General features: G+C 42.2%; 1 protein-coding gene across 5 annotated transcripts in view; it reads left to right on the top strand.

The window, feature by feature from the left end:
- Positions 1-13,750, top strand: part of VEPH1 (ventricular zone expressed PH domain containing 1) — a 500,435-nt gene that overhangs the window by 28,282 nt on the left and 458,403 nt on the right. For 3 of the 5 annotated variants that reach the window (XM_040349244.1, XM_040349242.1, XM_040349239.1), the window contains exon 1: positions 1,017-1,403. The exons of 1 other annotated variant lie outside the window; for it this stretch is intronic. The gene's annotated coding sequence lies outside the window, so the exon portion shown is untranslated. Of the gene's footprint in view, positions 1-1,014; positions 1,404-13,750 lie in introns of those variants that run through there. One more of the 5 variants, XM_040349245.1, reaches the window with a different exon arrangement.

Here is a 13,750-nt window from a genome sequence, read left to right as displayed (position 1 = left end):
TTACAATCTAATAGGGAGGGGCAATTGAAGCAAAGGGTAATAGTAAACCATATACAAAATGCCTGATAAAGAGGTCCTGTGTGGCCTTGAAGCATTGCACTGACTCTGTGGTGTGATCAATTTCATAACCTTTTGGCCTATTGTTTACTGATCTGTGTTATGCAGTCAACATTTGTTCTGTTTTATATGCACAAAACACCCAGGAACAGTGCAAGCAGGTTTATCCTGCACTTTAACTCATTAATGCAGCAAACAAACAGTTTCAGTGCAGGAGTACTTTGTACAACTAGTCCTCATCATAAAACAAGCAAAACATCTGTTCGTCCAACAGGTGGACGAACGGGTGGAGAGGGCCACACTGGTGCATGCACTGACTAAATTCTTTTTAGTTGCTGACTAAATCAAACAGGCAGCACTTGTACCTTTTAGCATTCTGCCAGCAGTCAGCCTTTTCACACAACAGCATACACCCACAACAGAGAGAATGAGTCTTGAGCATCAGCTCACATATTAAAGGCTTGTGGACAGCTCAGGCCAATAAGAAGGTCTGGCTACCAGGTAAAGTGTGGACCTAGGAATGGAGATTTTACCCTACCAAAGCTCTATAAAGCCTTCCGACTCCATGACCCAGAACAGATCTTATTATCTGAGACAACAAAAAATATGTTTTTTCCATGTCACTATAAACCTTGGAGCCCCTCACCTTGTGTATATGAGAAACCTGGGTGACATATACACACCATCCATTACCTATTCCTGATTACTTTTATGTAGGCATGAGCCTGAAATTGGATAGTAGAGAACAAAGTTCAGTGGTCTAATGCAGTAATGTGAAATAGTCACAAAATGAATAATTTACTAGAAAAATACAAATTTCCAAGTATAATTATTACTTGTCTTATTAATACTTTTAGAAACCACATTGCTGCACACCATGTTATTAATTAACATGAATTGTTCTACTTCGTTAATAATTAAATTTGTGGCATACCACAAACTGCTTAAAACAACTTAATGTATTTTAGGCTTTCCTGTATCCCAGCTAATGTCTCTGAAATGGTTCAGAATTGAGCTGAGAAGAGGGAAGAGAAGACTTTTGTTTGCTTTATTCCACATGAGAACTCCAGGGTAACTAAATAGCCTTTGCTTGGTTTGACAGACAATACTGTGAGCCAGCAGACTCATTCTCACATACCAGAGGCAGGGGCTTTCAGGGGGTATTCAGACCACTGTAATGGAAGGCACCGATGCATCTACAGGCACTTTGCAGGCTCTCTTCGCTGCTTACAGACAAACTGGTGGAATGGATGCAAAATTATTTTTGATAGATCACCTTTTACAGTAATTGAATACTGAGGATTCATAAACACTCTGAAAAGGAAAACAAGTGGCTCTGAAAAAATGTAAGTATGAAGCGTATGAACCTGCTATACTTAAATTTAGAACAGGTGAAATTTTTTTTTTTCATAGTTCTGTTTAATTGTATTGTTACATAAGAAAGCAGGTGTAATTAATACACATTGATCATGTTACAGGTGGCAGTGAAAGTGACAGTTATACAAAACGTTTAGGAATTTTCTAATTATATTTTCTTTTTATTATTTTCCTAGAATGTACTAAACATGTTGTAATCCCTTTCTCTAGCTATAGTGAAGTTGTAGGGCGATCTGTTTTCAATTATTTCTTTGGATCACCATGTGAATTTAAAGTAAGTTAAGACAAACTTAAGTCCTTATAGTTAGTTTATTGAAAAGAAACTCAAGTCATTGTCCCAAATTTCCCACAGTAAAAAGCAGCTTTATTAGGCAAAGCTACACAAGCACCAAGAATTTCATATGCCAGTCACACATGTGTTAAAGCAGATGTATTACATTTACTTACTTTATGTATGTGACTATTTATAAAACAAATAAGAACATTAGATATTTAATGACTTTGTATAATTAAACTTAAAATTGTTTGGCTTTTTTGCGGATACATACATTATTTGTATTAAAATTACATTACACATATTTATAACACAGTGAATGTGACATTCACCATATATTCACTGCAGATTCACCACCAGATCATAAGAATTTAGTTTAGTCAGTACAGTTGTCATCCGAAAATACAATACAAATACATTACAACACATGACATCACTTCTGATTTTATTTTCTGTCGTACGAGAATTTTTGAGACTTTAGTAACCTATTCAATATCTACCTGTGACTAGTAAATGAAAAGAGTCTGAGGATCTGTCCTCCGATTTTCGGATTGTGTGTACAGGGCATAAGAATTACAGGGCTACAATATAAAACACCAAATTTCTATACAAAACAACATACCGCTTTAAGATTAAAAAAAATCTGACATAATCATACCACCAGGGAGGCTACAGTGGATGTAAACCCACTTGGATGTAAACCCACTCTCGTCATTGCTAAACTACTGCCATAGTGCTTATCTCTAAGTATATACATGCCTCCTGCATGTATCCTTACCTGTCAAATATCTCCCCTTTTTCTGTTTGTAGCCCTGCAAAACTCCAGATTCTGTGGGCGTGTCTGTTGTCTAGAGCTTGGTGGGCGGAGTCTTGATGTCAGTAGTCTCCCCACCCATCTCTACACTCCCCTTGGCAACATATATTTTCTCCTGTGTATTTTTTACACTGAACTGTTGCTGGTCTCGTGGATTATGTCCCATGATCACTAACATCCAGTCAAAACCCAGGAAAGGCACCACATGACTTCAACATGCCCAATCATGCTGAGGTGTGGAGCAGTCAATCCTGGGATAGCTGGAGAAGAAAGGAGGGGGGATGTGAAGTACACAGAATGCCTCTCTCACACTCCTGCATTAGATGAGGAAATTACCTGTCTGTCACAGCAAGGGGGAAGAAACAGGCACCTATTTCTATGTGTGTCAGTTTTTATCTTACTGAAAAAAGGTACCAGGATTGCTCAGAGCTGGCTTAACTCTTTTTGGCAAGACTGGGCACAGATGACATGTTACGTTTCCTTCCCCTTCAAAAACAAAAAGTGTTTTTACTGCTGTTGTGTCCTTTTAAACAGATTAATCCTTACAGGCGTCTTTTGGGGACTGGAGATAGGGGCAGTGCTCCCAATGGGGACATAGACATCAATACAACCTGAACCAGTTTCTAACCCTTCCCTGCTAGATTCAAAAAAATGATCACTGGAGTTCTACTTTAGTAATTAGGCATCTCATCATTAAAGGGGTTGTAAAGGTAAAAGTGTTTTTCCCTAAATAGCTTCCTTTACCTTAGTGCAGAAGAAATAAGGACATTTAAAAGCAAAATGGAAGGATGAGGTAAGTGAAGGAGGATTGCACTAAGGTAAAGGAAGCTATTTAGGAAAAAATCTACCTTTACAACCCCTTTAAATATGATTACAAAATTCACTCTGGCTGGGAAATGGGAATTAGTTTCATGTACTTTTGGCTGAATTGCATATTATCTATAACACACTATTAGACATCTTACACTTTTGAAGAGTAATTAGTAAGCCTAGGTTCACATTACAGCGATTTGGCATGTGATATGACATGTCTTTTGGCGACTTCGCGATTCGTATAGACATCTGTGCAGCAATCCGCACAGATGACTCAGAAATCGCCTCCGAAGTCGGGACTGACATGAGGAAATTAAATTGTGAGAGTTCAGCTGAGCTTGCATGATTTCAATCCCGCTGTCAGTGTGAACCAGGGCTAAAACTGTATATTAGTAAAGTGCAAAAAGAACAGTTTTAGGCTTTGATAAATAAAATTGGCCCAGGGTTCAGAAAATGTTTGAACATTTTGGTCCAAACATTCTACATTTTGAATACTATACTCTTCCTTCGCTTGCCGATGGATGCGATAATCATTCATAGTTTACTAATCCCCAGATATTGTCATTCAGCATCATTGTTTCTCTTCCTTTCATCCAAGCTGTCATCTTAGATGTATGCTAGGGTTTTTTGATCACTGTGACATTGGGAAAAATGCAGATGCAATTGATTTCACATCTTATTGTATTATATATAATGAAATATACTGTATAGGCTGCTATTATGAGGATGTAAAATATGTGTAGGATGTAAAATATGTATTTCTATGTGAAACAATTGCTACTTTGGCTTGCCTATTTTAAATTGCTTCTCATGCAGTGTAGCAAACCTTATTACATGGAAAGTAGACCATAAATGAATCCTACTTCTGTTAAAAAACAGCCTAATAAAACAAATGTGAAAATGTTACATGAAATGATTTTACTTACCGGTATTTATATACTGTATGTATGGGTCAATCATCTGTGAGATTGGGGGATCAGACTCCAAGGGTAGATGCGTTTTTCAGTGAGACGCCAATCCAATACTGAGTTTTTAAGGGCTGGTAGCCCACTTTAATTTAAAAGTAAAGTTCAAAGAAAACAAAAGTAGCCCTCACAGGGGGGTTTCATCATTTCTGTGTCTTGCAAAAATCACCCGTCCGCACACAGCGTTTGATTCGCACACAGCGACTTATCTGCACACAGCATTAGATTTGCACACAGCGACTTGTCCTTTTTAAGCACACAGCTTCTAGCTTACGTCTTGCTGCTCCAATATTGATGACCTCTGCCTCCTGCAGAGATGCATCCACTCTGTGACTTCTCTCACAGATGGGAGCTCACCTGGCTCCTGGGTACAGACTTCCTGTCTGTGGGGTGGGGCCCTGAATGCTGTTCAGGTCAGCCTTAAAAAGCCCAAAACACAGCTGACCCATTAACGTGTGTTTCTCTACAGATTTTGGCGTAAAGCAGCCATTTCTCCCACAGCACAGGGTCCCATCCTCACACATCCTAGTATACTATGGTATATAAACTATTTAAACTTGCTATACTGTATGGCTTAAAAAAGGCAAAAAGAAATGTACATATAAAGCCATAGTACATACAGTAGTATAGTAGAATACTACCTAGACCATATAAAAACATCAAAAGGCATTGTACTGAACTCTATTATTTCTTGTCTTCCAAATAAAACCTTTTTGAAAACAAAAAATAAAAACATCAAAAGTTGCTCTGGAGGCACAGGAAGTTTAAAGAATAACTAAACTCGAGAACAAAAATGTAGTATATTGTAGTTTACAGTCCTCAGATTATATCTTCCTTCCTAGCTATCTTCCTAAACTACCAATTGCCCTGCCCCCCTGTAATGTCCTGCTAAGGCTCTGTTCTTCCTGGGACTTCACGGCCACCACAGACGCCCGAATGACAGGGTAACTAAACATGAAGAATACTGATATCCTCCTCAATACCCTGTCAACCAAATAGAATGGTTTTGGGAGCTGCCCGAGGTAAACCAAAATTGAAAAACCACAATGAAGAGCTGCTCCTGTAATATGGCTCAGTCAAATTCTCCTCACTAGGGATGAGCTTCGACTCGAACATTGCCTGTTCGCCGAACATCAAACTATTTTGGGTGTTCGCGGCAAATTCGAAAAACACCCTGTGTTCTATGGAGAAATCTAAAGTGTTCATTTTAAAGGCTTATATGCAAGTTATTGTCATAAAAAGTGTTTGGGGACCTGGGTCCTGCTCCATGGGACATGTATCAATGCAATTTTTTTTTTTTAAAAACTGTGTTTTTTTCGGGAGCAGTGATTTTAATAATGCTTAAAGTGAAACAATAAAAGTGAAATATTCTTTAAATTTTGAACCTAGGGGGTGTGTATAGTATGCATGTAAAGCAGCGCTTGTTTCCCGTGCTTAGAACTTACCCTGCACAAGGTGTAATTTCTGAAGGAAAAAAGTAATTTAAAACCACTCGCGGCTATAATAAATTGTCGGCTCTCTGCAATACAGAGAAAAGTCATTGATAAAAAAAAATAAAAAAAATGCGTGGGGGTCCCCCCAAATCCAATTACCAGGCCCTTCAGGTCTGGTATGGATTTTAGAATTTTAAGGGGAACTCCACCCTAAATTTAAAAAAAAATAGCGTGGAGTTCCCCCCAAAAATCCATACCAGATCCTTTATCCGAGCATGCAACCTGGCAGGCTGCAGGAAAAGAATGAATGAATGAATGAATGAAAAACTTATAAAGCGCGGCGCATGCGAACTGAATCGCTTCTGGGCGCTAGTTGTTCGTGTCTCATGACATCAAAAGAGCAGAGTTTTGATCCGTCTTCTGAAAGTCAGGTGGTTTTCCTCCAACCGAATGCTGGTTGGTAAAGCGTTCCATAGTCTAGGACCCTGAAAAGCAAACCTTCTTTCTCCTTTGGACTTGTATTTGGTTTTTGGTACCCTGACCAGATTTTGGTCGGTGGATCGCAGAACGCGATTCGAATTGTGAGGTTCTATCTTGTCGCAAAGATATTGCGGAGCCTTCCCATGGATGCACTTATGTGTCAGGCAGAGTGCTTTAAATGCAATTCTGTCTTTTACTGGCAGCCAGTGAAGGGTTCTCAGCGAAGGTGAGATTGATTCCCATTTTTTTTTTCCCAGTCACCAGTCTGGCGGCCGTATTCTGAACGACTTGCAGACGGGAGATTTGGTACTTTGGGAGTCCGAGGTACAGGGCGTTAGCATAGTCCAGTCTGGAATTCACGATTGTTCCCACCACGACTGCTACGTCTTCTTTGGGGATAAATGGAATAAGTCTGCGTAGTAGGCGCAACAGATGGTGCGCTCCGCTGACTACTGACCCTATTTGTGCGTCCATTGTCATGAAGGTGTCGAAGATGACCCCGAGACTTTTGACTTTGGAGCTAGGGGTGATGATTTGGCCCAGAATGGGCGGGGGTGTCCAGGTTGTTGCCAGTTGACTCTTTCGGCTGGCGTGAAACATAAGGAGTTCTGTTTTTGAACTGTTGAGTTTAAGATAACTCTTAGTCATCCAGTTTTCTATCAAAGAGAGACATTTCTCTAAACTGAGATGATGATCCTTTTTGTTGCAGATGCGGAAATACAGTTGCGTATCGTCTGCATAAGAGTGATAGAGTAGTTCTTGGCTACTGATAATATCAAAGAGAGGGCGAAGATAGATGTTGAAAAGCACCGGTGACAGGGGGGATCCTTGGGGGACTCCACATGACACTGTGCGCTTTTCCGACGTGAAACAACCCAATTTAACTGTTTGTGATCGGTTTTCAAGAAAGGAAGAAAACCATGGTAAATCACCTTCTGCGACTTCTGCTACCTTGGCTAGTCGCATCAGTAACAGTTTGTGGTCTACCGTGTCAAAGGCTGCGCTTAGGTCCAGCAGAACCAGGAGACAAGATTCTCCTTCGTCTGCGGCCTCGAGGGCATCGTCCCATATTTTGAGTAAGGCCGTTTCTGTCCCGTGTCCGGGACGGAAGCCTGATTGTAATGGATCCAGTAGATTGTGGGTATCTAGATGCTGTTGCAGCTGTTGTACCACTACTTTCTCCATTATCTTGGAGAGAACATTTAGGCCTGTTATGGGACGGCGGTGAGTTGGGTCCTTGGGATCCAGGTTAGGTTTTTTCAAGACGGGCTGGATTGTGCCCTCTTTCAACAGGGATGGCACTGTGCCTTCCTTAAATGACTGGTTTATAAGCTGTGTGATGGGTGGTGCCAGGATGTCGGCACATTCCTTCAGCAGTTTGGTGGGGATGATATCATTGGGCGATGTGCTGTTCCGCAAGGCACCAATGATATTTTTTGTGGTATCGATGGAGATCGGTTCCAGAGTGAACTTTGTTGATTGTAGAGCTTTTCTGTGGGTGTTTTGTGGTTGATTGACGGTGGGGTTGAGGGGGGTATTGTTTTGCATGATGCTTTCCCGGATTCTTTCAATTTTGTTGATGAAGAAATCCGATAGTTCATTGCAGAACTCTTGGGTGTCTGAGTTGGGGACTTCAAGACATCCTGGATTCATGGTCTGGGTGACCATCTTGAAGAGTTTGCGGGGGCGAATTAGGGCGCTGTTAATCGCCATAGAAAAATTATGTTTCTTGGCTTTGAAGATTTCTTTATGATATCGTGTTGTTATTGCCTTGTAGATGATGAGGTTATCCTCTGCAGGACTTCTTTTCCAGGCGGCTTCCGCCCTTCTGCGCTCTTGCTTCAGAAGCGACAGCTGGTTGTTGAACCAGCCGGACTTTCTTTTTCGGATGCAGGCTTTGCGTTTCGGTGCTACTAAATCGGCTGACTGTAGCAGGGCTGCGTTTATGGCATCCAGTGTATCTGCGGCTGTTTGATGTGGATGGATTGTTTTGATTCTGTTTCCCAAGGTAGATTTGAAGAGTTCCGAATGGAGCTTCTTCTGAGATCTAGCCCAGTGTATTGTCACCGGCTTGGGTGCTTTTATCACTGGGGGAATTTTGGAGATTATGAAATTAATTGCATGGTGGTCTGTCCATGGCAATGGTTCATTTTCTAAAATGCTTATTTTCAGATTTTGTCTGAAAATTAGGTCGAGTGTGTGACCTGAAGCATGTGTTGGCCCGCATATAAGTTGCTGTAGCCCTAATCCCTCCAGGTGATCAATGCAGGCGTCCGCAATGGGATCCTGTGCGGAGTTGGCCCACAGATTAAAGTCCCTGAGCAGCAAAAGGTGTTTGCTGTTAAGGGTATAAGTGGATATAAACTCCGTTAATGATGGCAAAAACTGCGATTTTGGCCCAGGTGGCCTATAGCAGAGGAGAATGTGAACAGTCTCCTGGGGGGAAGTTTGAAGTTGAAGAGTAAGGGTTTCCATGAATGGAAGAGGATTTTGAAGGGCTGGCTTAGTGATTGTAATGCGATTCTTGTGGATCACTGCCAGGCCTCCTCCTCTTTGCCCTATTCTGTTTTCCGTTATAATGCGATAGTTTTCTGGCACCAATTCTCCGAGAATGGTGTTGCAGTCGTCTGAGAGCCAGCTTTCTGTAATAAAGAGGCAGTCTAGATCGTTTTGTAGTAAGAAATCGTGGATTTCTAATCGGTGTTTTACTGCCGATCTTGTGTTGATCAAAGCACATGATATGTGCTCGAGCTGGGTTAAATAGTTAAAATTTTTGATGGTCGATCGTCGATCGAATCTCAAAAGTTGCTCTATTTTTAAGGCCTTTTTGGTGACGGCTGGTAATGCTGTTGCGAATTGTCTCAGACCCCGAATAGAGTCCGCAGAGTATCGCAGATTAGCCATTGTCGCCAGTCACATTGTCATCAGTCTTTCCTAATTGCGGCGGCCGCGAATGAGGCCTGGTCTGGCGCGGATGCGGGAAGAGCCGCGAGACGCCGGACGTGATGGGTGGAAGACTGTCCAAGTGAGCCGTCACTCGTTGAGTCTTCTCTCCCCGATTGGTCCAGAGGAAGGCGAAAAACCCCAGGCATGCTGTGCCAATCTGCAGCGATCGGGGGAAAAAATTCCTTCCTGACCCCTTAACGGCGATCGGTGCAACCCTGGATCAATTGGCTAGGGGGGTGTGGTGGACCCTGCCTGGCTGCACTATCCCTAGGGAGAGCCGACTTGTTTGAGAGCGTCCTGCTCTCACTATCCCTGGGGTGAGCAGACTAAGATGAGAGCGTCTGCTGCACCGCTGAATCTATATAGCAAGAGTTCCAACTTTATTAGCTGCAAGCTTGTTCTGGATCAGTGATTGAAAAAAAATAATGAAGACTCCTGTCTTACCTCCTGTTTCAAACTCCTGGTTTTTAACTCACACTTTTGATCAAAGAATGCACTTCTGATCAGAGAGTCCACATGTGAAGCCACCATCAACTGATGAGGGGGGTACGGGAGAGCGCCCCCCCCTGAACTGTACCAGGCTACATGCCCTAAACATGGGGAGGATGCTTTGGGGGTCTGTGACCCCTCAAAGCACCATGTCCCCATGTTGATGGGGACAATGGCCTCATCCCCACAACCCTTGCCCGGTGGTTGTGGGGGTCTGCGGGCGGGGGGCTTATCAGAATCTGGAAGACCCCTTTAACAAAGGGGACCCCCAGATCCCAGCCTCCCCTATGTGAATTTGTAATGGGGTACATTGTACCCCTACCATTTCACAAAGAAAGTGTAACACATTGTAAAAAAAAAAACAGACACCGTTGAAAAAGTCCTTTATTAAAAATAAAAAAATATAAATAAAAAAAAGATTCCAGCAGTGGTAAGCCACTCTCGGTCTCCGCTCCAACGCCGTCGGTATCCTGCAATGGGTGATCTCCTCTCCGGGGTCCAGCGATGAGAAGATCTCCTCTTCATCCAGGTCCAGGATCCAGCGATGAGATGTCCGCAGAGCAGCGCATCACCTGTCTCCACCGGAGACACTCTGGGAATGATGCGGCGGGAGCCAGTGACAGCTCTTATGTAGGTGAGGGCGGGGCCACCCGACACGTGACACCGTCCCCCTCTGATGCAAGAAAAAACCCAGGCTTTCCCAGTGACTTGCAGGTGACACATTGTGCAGGGACAGTTCTAAGCATGGTAAAACAAGCGCTACTTCACAGGCATACTATACACCCCCCCATATGAGATGCGCTACGCCCGCCTAAAAATGCGTTGATCTACCTGAATCCAGGCCCAAATGTTCTCTATCTAAACTCCGATGAAATTCTTTGGAATTTCGGATGGAATTACTATTTGATGGGGCATACACGCGGTCGGAATTTCCGATGGGAAAAGTCCGATCGTGTGCACGGGGCTTAAGCCTGGAACTGACAGAAGCAGACAAAGTTCATCAAAAAGGGGTCGATTCAATTCTCCAGACCTGGATCCACCGGACACAATGGACTGAATGCATTCTGCATTTCTCTCAGAAGCTCTTTCAACTTTACGGTTCATCTATCTTACCTTTAATTTTAAATATTTCAAGTTCTTAATATATTATAAATCAAAGTATATATCCTTACGTGCAAATATTTATATATAACTAAATTCAGGATTTGTTATAATGTATACTATTTAATCCTACTGTTATGTTGGCTTATTTTTAAGAAGTACAACCAAAATCGGATGTGTAAATTAACCACTTAAGGACCCCTTCACGCCGATATACGTCGGCAGAATGGCACGGCTGGGCACAAGCACGTACCTTTAAGAGCCCAACCGTGGGGATATAGGGAAAGACGATCACTGACGTCACATGTCCAGCCCCACCCCCCTACAGTTAGAAACACATATGAGGTCACACTTAACCCATTCAGCACCCCCTAAACTGCAATTGTCATTTTCACAGTAACAGTGCATTTTTATAGCACTTTTCGCTGTGAAAATGAAAATGGTCCCAAAAATGTGTCAAAATTATCCAATGTGTCCGTCATAATGTCGCAGTCAAAGAAAAAATCGCTAATCGCCGCCATAGTAAAAAAAAAATATTAATAAAAATGCCATAAAACTATCCCCTATTTTGTAAACGCTATCAATTTTGCTTACACCAATTGATTAACGCTTATTGCGATTTTTTTTTTTACCAAAAATAGGTAGAAGAATATGTATCGGCCTAAACTGAGGAAAAGAAAATGTTTTTTTTTTTAATATTTTTTTTGGGGGGATATTTATTATAGCAAAAAGTTAAAAATATTTAATTTTTTTCAATATGTATGTATGGGTATGTGTTACAATGCAGATATTATCCTTAAAAATTAAGAAACAGATAATGGAGTTACAAGTACATCTTAAACTTGAAATGGAGGACAAAAGACTATTATTAAGAGCAGATGTGTTCAAACCCCCCCTCGCTCATTCTCACTCCATCCCCCCTCCATTCTACTGCACTCCTAAACTCCCTCCTTCCGGCCCATCCCATCGAGAGAAGAAGATGGCCCCCAAAGACTTTGAAACATGTGCTGTGAAATGTGTGCAGCATGCCAAGAATAAACGTTACAGGAAGAAGCCATATATGGACTGACCAATCAGTTGTGTTCATGTGAATGATGTCATTTTGTCTATAAAGCTGTGCTGGCAATACAATTCTGGCACTTTGCTGGTTGAATGCTAAAAGGTGTATTTGCAGTGTGTTTCTCAGCTCTCTGCATGATCCCATTGATTTGGGTCAAACGGCAGAAATGGGGTTAATCCTGAGAATTGTGTCAGGAAATCAATCGTTATCACATGCTACCCCAAGTTTTAATGCCTCAGCTAATTCAAAACGCAGAGGAGTATTAATAACATTTCACCGAACCACACCTTTTACCCTCATAACAGAGATCAAAGATCCAGAAGGCCGCTATCTCATACTTTTGGGACACCTATGTGATATCCCAATCACAATTGTTTCTTATTATGCACCTAATAAAAGGCCAACTTCATTCCTCTCTCACTTACTACAAGTAATAGATTCGCATAGAATGGGCACACTTTTGATATGTGGTGATTCAAATCAAGTTCTATATCCCTATCTAGATAAATCCCCAACTCCAACTGTATCCAGCTCAATCTCAAATGTTTCAAAGACTCCTTCAAAGACTTCTTCAACAACACTCACTGCTAGATTCCTTGCGTGAAATGAATTCTTCAAAACGTCAATTCTCTTTTTATTCCCACCCTTTTTATTCCCGTATTGATCATATCCTAATATCTATAAGTATGTCACCAGAATTGCTCAATTCTTCTATTAAACCTTATACTTGGACAGATCACCGTGTGATAATTTTAACCTTTACTTCTTTAATCCCAAAAGCTCAAGACTCCACATGGCACATAAACGATTCTCACACACTCGTCACATTCATCCGACTTAGAATCAGAAATAAAAGAATATCTGGGAAACAATGATACTCCTGATATATCCCCACTAACATTGTGGTAAGCCCATAAACCTGTTCTTAGAGGGGTCTGTTTACGACAAACATCATACCTAAAAGAAAAACTACAACAAAAACTAGAAAAATAATTCAATGAATGTCACACAAATTTCCAATCTAACCCTACACCAGTGTCAAAAACACAACTTGATAAGGCAAGTTTGAATCTTCACCTATTCCTATCAGAATCGGTGGACAAAACATTACATAAATCTAAACACAAATTCTACTTTAAAGCTAATAAACCTGGCACCCTTCTTGCACATGCGCTTAAAAAATTAAATAACCCATTTATGCCAATTCGCCTAAAAATACCTTGGCTTGTTCTCTACTATCCCTGTCTGCTTGTGTCCTTGACCTTTGGCGTGTCCTATGTTTATCCTTGTCTGCTAGTCGTCCCGACCTTTGGCTTATCCCCTTGCTATCTCTTGTATACTGAGCTTCTGCTTCCCCCTATGCTGTGAGCGTGAGCTGGGGGACTCTGGGGATTGCGACCTGGATCCAGTTGCAGCCCAGTTCATCCTCACCACTAGAGGCTCTGGTGAACACCCTTTGGATCTTAGACTCCGCACCTTGGGGAATCTTAGGCTCTAGCTCCCTGTGGGATCCCTGTTAGTGCTCCAGTGGACCTTCCTTCCTTAAAGCGGATCTCCGCCGTAAAAAAAAATATTAAAAGCCAGCAGCTACAAATACTGCAGCTGCTGACTTTTAATATTAGGACACTTACCTGTCCTGGAGTCCAGCGCCGTCGGCAGCAGAGGACGAGCGATCGCTAATCACTCTGCTTCCCCCACCGATATCCTCGGTTGGGGAACCAGGAAGTGAAGCATTGCGGCTTCACTGCCCGGTTCCCAACGGCGCATGCGCGAGTCGTGCAGCGCCGTCCTCACTGGTTCCCGCTGTGTTCTGGGAGCCGAGTGTTTCCCAGAACACAACGGGCGGCAGGTGACGCACTACTCGCAGAATCCCCGCAGTGAGGACTCCCAGAAGTTGGTGCAAATACCTTTGACAGATGGTCACCGGTCATCTCTATGACT

The sequence above is a fragment of the Rana temporaria genome, chromosome 4 (assembly GCF_905171775.1).
Source record: "Rana temporaria chromosome 4, aRanTem1.1, whole genome shotgun sequence".
Classification (NCBI taxonomy): domain Eukaryota; kingdom Metazoa; phylum Chordata; class Amphibia; order Anura; family Ranidae; genus Rana; species Rana temporaria.
This window is presented reverse-complemented; position numbering and strand designations above follow the sequence as displayed.